Source organism: Mus pahari, chromosome 14 (genome assembly GCF_900095145.1).
Source record: "Mus pahari chromosome 14, PAHARI_EIJ_v1.1, whole genome shotgun sequence".
Classification (NCBI taxonomy): Eukaryota; Metazoa; Chordata; class Mammalia; order Rodentia; family Muridae; genus Mus; species Mus pahari.
Window position 1 is genome coordinate 16,902,629 of NC_034603.1, and position 8,341 is coordinate 16,910,969.

Genomic DNA, 8,341 nt, shown 5'->3' on the forward strand with positions numbered 1-8,341 from the left:
GGGAGGGAGGGAGGGAGGGAGGGAGGGAGGGAGGACATTTCAGAGGTAAATGTCAGAACAGAAACTGAGAGAGAGGGAAGAACAGATTTGCTGCACAAACTCAACAGTCGTGTAGTATGTTCACTATGAGCTCTGATGTCAAGGTTATAACTGGGGAAATGGCATCTTGTCACTCACTGTGCAAGAGATACTGTAGACAAGGAGGAAATTACATCACTGTGCAAGGTGATACTGTAGACAAGTGCTACAAAGAGAATCCTAACTCAGCTCAGAGGCACTGAGAAAGACTTCGAAGAGGAATCGATATTAAAGATGAGACCTAACAAACATGCTGTACAAAAATCAGCCATGCAAACACAAGGTCACAAGCCATGGAAGGTGACTGAGGCTGCTTTGCAGCTTTGAACTTTGAACCCTGTGTGTGGTTTGCCAACAGCATGACCATGAGTTACTCATTCTCTGTGCCCCGTGGTCTTTACACAGTGAGTGGGAATCACAACCCGTCTCCTTGTAGAACTCTGAGAAGAGTATATTAAATAAACAAAGAGCCTTGTGACTCGTGACTGCATCAAAGGAATGACTGACTTTTTTTTTTTTTTTAAGAAATAAGAAGGAACAGTCTGTGCAAAGGCTAAAATGTAAGAAAATCATGATGAGCTCAAGAACAGTAGGTGAGCATTGCCAGGGCAGTGGGGAAATCTAAATGATGGGCCTGGAAGAGGAAAGCAGAGTCAGTGAGGGATGGTGAGTGCATGGTGGTGAGTCACAGATCTGGAGAGCACCATCATTAGATCCTCAGTGTCTCTCAATGGCTCGGGTGTTAGAGGATTAGTACCCAAGCCCCCTCAGCCCAGGGTTCAAAGCAATGGGGTCAAACAGGTATTGACTACATCCTCCATAACTAAGAGCCAAAAGAAACCTTTCTTCCTTATAAGTCGATGGTTGCAGGTCGCTGTTATAGTACAAGAAAGCTGTCTAACATGATGAGAAACCCACAGCATTATTCTAGGAGAAAAGCCACAGCAATTTTCTCACAACCACAGTAGAGATGAGATTTGAATAAGAGCTACAAAGACTGAGACACCAAGGGAGAGACAGCTGGGGCCAGGAATGTGAAACAAGAAAGATGCCAACATTCTTACAATAGTAGTGGGTAGTAGTGGGGTCCACCAAATGGGAGGGCAGAAAGGGATCTTGTCTTTTGGGGAACTCAACTTCTCACCTACCACTCACCTGTGTCTCAGTAAGCAGGTGGGTATCCTAGATTGGACATTTAGAACCTAGAAGCCACAGACACTTATAAGTCCATGACGATGCTTCATAGTTTGTCACTGTGGATTTGTAACACATGTTCTAAACAGGGTTAATCCTTAACTCATTCAAAAGAGAGTGGGGACTGACCTGTGTAATACTGACCGGCATGGCTTTACCAGACCATTCCAACTCCCATCACCTAGAATCCCACCTTCACCAACGATCAGGTGCCTGGTAAATATAGAAGTATGTATCCTCGAGGTTAAAGGCATAGAGCCAGAAAATCCTGGGTTCAAAGCCAAGTTCTGAAGCTTGCTAGCTAAATAACAATAGGCAAGTTATAAATCTCTATAATCTACCTATTTTGGTTTGAGTTTGGGTTTTTTGAGAGAAGGTTCATTGCAGCTCAGTCTGGCCTTATGCTCACTGTGGATCTAAAAAAATAATCTTGAACTTCTCATCTTCCTTTGCCACCTCCCAGGTGCTGGGATTACATCCAGTTTTATCACATCCACTTTTATGCAATGCTGGGGATCAAATCCAGGACCTCATATACACCAGGCAGGCAGTCTACCAACTTTCCCTAAATCCCCTCACTCCCAGGTCTCTTGATTTCTTAAAATGTAAACTTGAGATTAAAGGGGTATTTTCAACTCACACAGTTGTTACAAGGAGTGAGATAATTCCAGGCATAGTCCTTCCTGAGGCTTGCCAGATCTGCATGAACTATGAATTAGGTAATATATTTTTCCTTTAAATCAATCCACAGTTTCACTTAGCAGGAAGCATTATATTGCTGCCACAAATGAAAGCTGTAGATTGATAGCAACCATTGATAGCAACCATAACAATAGCAGGAAGAGTCATATGAAATTTTCATCTTAGTCCATGAAACTAAAAATCAGTTAAACTCTAATAAAGTGCCTTTTGCTACTGGGGGTTCTGGGCCTCAGGCTGCCTTCTCTGTATTAACATTGAAATTAGCAAAGATATAAGGTTAAAAATACCCAGGCTTCAAACTGAAACTTTTTCCTTGAAGCAATCAGAAAAAGAAATAAAAAAAAATAAAAATAAAAAAGAAATGTTGTGATTCGGCATTATTCAGAGCTGTGACTGGGTGTCACTGAGAACACTCTCTCGTTGCACATACACCATAGTCACATGCGGTTCCCTGAGGTCAGGTCCTCAAAGCATTCAATACTAGGATTGGTCTGAAGTACACAGAAAAGTGGCCATTTTTGTTAATATCGGTGACATGACAGCCCCCTGCACAGTCCGCCACCACTCACACTAGGTACCGACAACCTGGCACGCGTCAGCAGAAGCTTCTAGAAGCTGCCAAGTCTTACATGTTTTTCAAAGCCATTTATGTAATGGTACATCTTTAACTCATTCTTTTCTGTCCATGTCCAAACCCCAGCCCCCCCCTCACATCACGTGACCTTGAGTCTCATCCCAACCTCTGAGTTTCCTAACTCTTCAGGATATATCTGGGAACCCTGCCCTGAGGACCTTCTCCTGACCTTCAACCCCATGCTAGTCAAAGGTCACAGCCTCTTTACCTCGTTGTTTGGACCAAGCACATAAAGTTCGGTGGTGATGATTCCAGCGCTGTCTTCTTCCCTCGGTTACACATTTCCAGAAGCTAGGGACTAAACATCTACCTTGGTAGCACAAGAGATGTCTGGTTGGGTTTTTTTATATATGTAGTAATAAATGTTGCATGGGTGGATGATGGATGGTTGGATGAGTGGGTACATGGGTGGACAGATGGATAGATAAGGGGTGTATGGGAAAAAATAGAAGGAGAAGAGATGGAAGAGGAGAAGGAGGAAGGAGGGACATTATGGATTGCATTACTTCTCGCTTTCTCTGTTCCTAAAGAGGAAGGACAAGGGAAGCATGACAGAGCTCACTAAATTCCCCGCTGCCCAGTTTCCGCACATCACCTTCACACCTTGTTCCTGGCGTTTTCCTCGTCTTACAAATACCTAAGAGCTGCTGGAGCCTTCACACAACACCTTGACTCCCTGCCAGAAAGCTAACACAGCTAAGAATAAAGAAAAATAAGTAAACGACAACAGCGATGTCTCGCACTTTGAAGTCTGGGAAAAGGAATTCCAAACAGGGAGCTGAACTCGAAACCAAATGTTTGGCCTTCAGTGACAACCAGCTACTTGGCAGTGAGCCTCAGGGCCCTTCTGAGACCACTTAGAAAATGTAGCCCTGGGCTCTTCCCTTCTCAGACCTAGGAGAAATGACTGCCAAGGAAAACAAACATCACACTTCCTACCCACTCCCTGAAGGTTCTTGCTTGAGTTTGATTGCCTTCTGCCTTGGGAACTTTCCAAGTAGTTTCTTGGGAGCAATGTGTGCTCAGGGAGGGCTTAGATAAGCCAGATGTGTTACTTTTCTGTTGCTATATAAAATACCCTGACAAATGCAATGTAAAAAAAATAAAGCGTTTATTTTGGCTTATGGTTCCAGAGGGATAGAGTTCATCTCCTTGTGGTGGGGAAGGCAGAACATGGCCTCCAGGGTAGGAAGCTGGCTGATGGCATTTCTATCCATACACAGGAAGCAGAAAAACAGAATAGGAAGTGGATGGCAGACCATTAATCTTAAAAGTCTACCCCCAGTGACACACTTCCCGTAGGAAAAGGCTCTACCTCCTCAAGTTCCCATGTCCTATTCAAGCAATACCAGCTGGAAACCAAGTGTTCAAATATATATATATATCACATTCACACACTCATAACTTTACACACAAATGCAGGGTGGAGAACACTTTTTTTTTATTTCTTTTTTTTTATTTTCTTTATTTACATTTCAAATGCTATCTCAAAAGTTCCCTATACCCCCCCACCCCTGCTCCCCTACCCACCCACTCCCACTACTTGGCCCAGGCCTTCCCTTGTGCTGGGTCATATAAAGTTTGCAAGACCAAGGGGCCTCTATTTCCAGTGATGACCAATTAGGCCATCTTCTGCTACATATGCAGCTAGAGACACAAGCTCAGGGGGTACTGGTTAGTTCATACTGTTGTTCCACCTATAGGGTTGCAGCCCCCTTCAGTTCCTTGGGTACTTTCTCTAGCTCCTCCATTAGGGACCCTGTGTTCCAACCAATAGCTGGCTGTAAGCATCCACTTCTGTGTTTGCCAGGCACTGGCATAGCCTCACAAGAGGCCGCAATATCAGGGTCCCTTCAGCAGAATCTTGCTGGCATGAGCATTAGTATCTAGGTTTGGTGGCTGATGATGGGATGGACTCCCGAATGGGGTAGTCTCTGGATAGTCCATCCTTTCATCTTAGCTCTAAATTTTGTCTCTGTACCTATATCCTTTCATGAGTATTTTGTTCCTTATTCTAAGGAGGAATGAAGTATCCACACAATGGTCATCTTTCTTGGTTTTCTTCTGTTTTGCATAATGTATCTTGGGTATTCTAAGTGAGAACACTTTTAATATGGAGGATGAGATTTCTCAGGAATCTTGGTCTGACCACACATATCGTATACTTATATACTCTAACCTTTGGAACAAAGTGAGCTTAAAATAATAGAAATATTCCCAGAAAATAATACAAATGTTCCTCATACATCCCAAGGACTTGGGATGAATAAATCAACCCTATAACTTCTCAGAGATCCTCCTACGCTGTATGAACATCTCTAGTGTGAGAGGCCCATCCCACTCCTGTTTCTCACTATTACACCACTCTATATTATAATGAGTCAATTTTAAAAATCTATCTCCATGTCTCTTGTGTCCACTGGTTAGTCTGATATTTAATCTTCCCAGCACCAAGCCTTTTACAAAGAGATTTTTGATGTTAAATCAGAACATGTAGGTCCCTGCATAGAAAGCATCCAATTAACCTGACTGGGTGGTTAAAAAGATGTACATTATCTTCCATCAGTCATTCACCTCAAGAAAGACAAGGTCAGTCTTTATCTTAAAAACCTTAATCATGACAAATCTGTAGCACACATCAAAACAATCAGCTTGCAGAATGCAAATGCCCTCGGTTAGGTAAATTAGAACGAGTGCCTCAATAGGGGCCCATTGCCTTGACAGGAGCAGAGAGGAAAGCTTGTCTCTGTTGAAACCCCTTCAGAAAAGGCAGCATTGATTAGAAGCCGACAAGTATTTGTGTCTGAAGAGAAAAAAATAAGCAGAAAATAAAAGGGGTGCCTTGACATCTTTCCACTCCACAGCACACATAACACACATGCCAACTTACAGCTGTAAACAACTCTCTTTGTGCCTCTCTTTAAAAACTTCATCAGCTTACTTGGCCCTCATGGATATCCTGTGAGATATATAGATATATATATAGAGAGAGATATAGATATAGATATATCTTATATTCATATATATTATATTATATTATATTATATTATATTATATTATATTATATTATATTCAGTGAAAGTCTTCTGGGCACATGAGCACATGCAGATCCCTGGCCCCATGATTGGGGGAGGGGACAACAATCCTCCTGCTCCAAAATTCTACCCCTCCCCCTGGCACTCTGGTGTGGGCATATAGGCCTTCACCCTACTAGCCAAGCTGGCTCTATCCAGTGAGGCCTGCCAGCTGCCCTTAGCTCGTGAGGTAGGCGTCAGGGTTTGATTCCCCAAGGGTCCCAGAGACATGCTAGGGAAGACTCTTGCTGACAAGACACCTGAGAAGGTGTAAGGAGTTCCACACAGGCCTTAGGCCCAGAAGTAGATGTCAGGGTTCACTGTTGTTGCGTGTGCCCACGGAACCGCTGATTTCTAACACAGGCAAGGTCTCACACTGTGCTTAAGCTGGAACTCACTACATAGCCCAGGCTGGCCATGAATTTACAGGGATCGTCTTGCTTTGGTTTCCATAGTGCTGGGATTACAGGTATGGCCCCCATGCCCTGCTCTTTTTAAAGTGATTTGATTGCCAACACTTAAAGAACACATGGTCAGGACATCTAGTGCTCTATATAGAGAGAATAGATAGATAGATAGATAGATAGATAGATAGATAGATAGATAGATAGATAGATAGATAGATAGATAGATAGATAGAGACAGACAGATAGACAGACAGACAGATAGACAGACAGACAGACAGAGACAGAGAGACAGAGGCAGAGACAGAGACAGAGAGAGAGAGAGAGACAGAGACAGAGAACAGACAGGAAAGCAGAAATCTACAAGTCTGTCTTAGGTGTCTCCCTCAGTTATCCTTCACCTTGCTCTCACTTTTAATAGGAACTCACCAGCGTGCTTTGGTCTGCTAACCAGTGAAGCCCAAGGATCGGTCTGTCTCTTATCTCTCAGCACTGGGATTACAAGAGCATCCTCCAATACCAGCTGTTTTTTTTTTCCATTTTACTTGTGGGTGGTTTGCCTGCATGTATATGTGTACGTGTGTCCACCCCATGCATGCTCAGTGCCCAAAGAGGCCAGAAGAGTGTGTCACATCCCCTGGAACTGGAGTTGCAAATGGTTGTGAGCTGGCACGTGGGTGCTAGGGCTCAATGATATGAGGAGCAGGAAGGTAAATCTAAATGCACATGCCCTAGGTTCTTGGGCTTTCTCACCTCCTGGAGTCCCACAGTTAGCACTGAAATGTGATAAGATTTAACTATTAAACTGTGGGGGACCAGGGAACCCAGAAGGCAGACTCAACACACTCGCCTGCTGGATGACACTCGTAGGGAGCCAGAGGGCTAGGGATTTCACAACTCACTGGACTCACCCCAAGAAAAAAAGAACTATTGTCTTTAGACTTGCTCTTTCAATATAAGCTTCCACCTGGAGCTGTCAGAAGGCAATGGCAAGCCTAAGAAAAAAAGAAAAGATTCTTCAGAAGCCAATTATACTGTCGCCGTTGACATTATGAAATGATTTTTCTGAGCACTAATGAAAATGTCTCTTATTAAAGGCATCTCATTCTCTTTCTTACTTTTCAGTGTTTCCCAAGAAAACCCAACTTTCAGAGCAAATGTCCGTACTAATGGTCCCTCAGCTTACAAAGGCTCAAATGACAATTTTTCAGGTTTATCATGCTATAAAAGTGGCGTGCATATGTAAAAAGCATACTTGAATTTTGGTGTTTGCCTAGACTAGAAATAAGCACTGTTACAATACTCTGAGGATGGTGGGCAGCACTGAGCTGCTCTCTGTCAATCACAAAACAGTGAGGATAAAGGGCCACGACTGTACCATGTTCTCTGTTAATAAAACAGCATAGTCCTTGGATCAGGGCTACTTAAATGTCCCACTTGCTATTATTTTCCATATAGTTCTGAAAAAAAAAATATATATATATATATAAAATCAAACACTAAACAAATCATTAATTTATTGTAAAGCAATTCTTTAATATACATTAATTTTATCATCTATTAATAATGAAAGCAGATGTTCTTACCAATGGGATGAAGGTGCTTGTACATTTTTACATAAAAATTTAACTCTTGGCTAAATAGTTGGTTAATAGACATAGACCATTGTCAGCATTTTTCAGAGCTGTTCGATAATTTAATTTTATAATAATGCTGAGAACACTATTTCCCATAAATACATGGTACAAAGTCACAGAGGTATATTTATCACCATTTCAGAAATTGTAGACATTTTCTGTTCTAATCTCAAGCCAAAGTTCAAAATCATCACATCTGCAGTGATTTGTGTATATTGTGTATATTGTAAAACTCAACTCAAATAACTTTTGAAGTCAAATCTTCTATCACAATACAACCTAAAGATATACTACTTTGATATTTATATGCTGAGAAATGACAGTGGAAAATCCATCTTTTAAGATCTTTGCTTTCCATAAGTATAGCAGGCAACACTGTATGCACAGTAAAAACACAACAATTTGTAACATACAGTAGCCTCAAATCTGTACTGAGATATTTGGGGCAACACTTTTTTGGCATTGTGTGGCATGATGCCATGTACAATGCAAAATGTGTATTCAGAATGGAGGCTGCAGTGAAGTCATGGGATGCAGTATCGGCAAGAACTCCCAGAAACAGCCCAGATTCATTACACGTTTGATTTTTTTATTTAATTTTCGGTGGTTGTACATTCA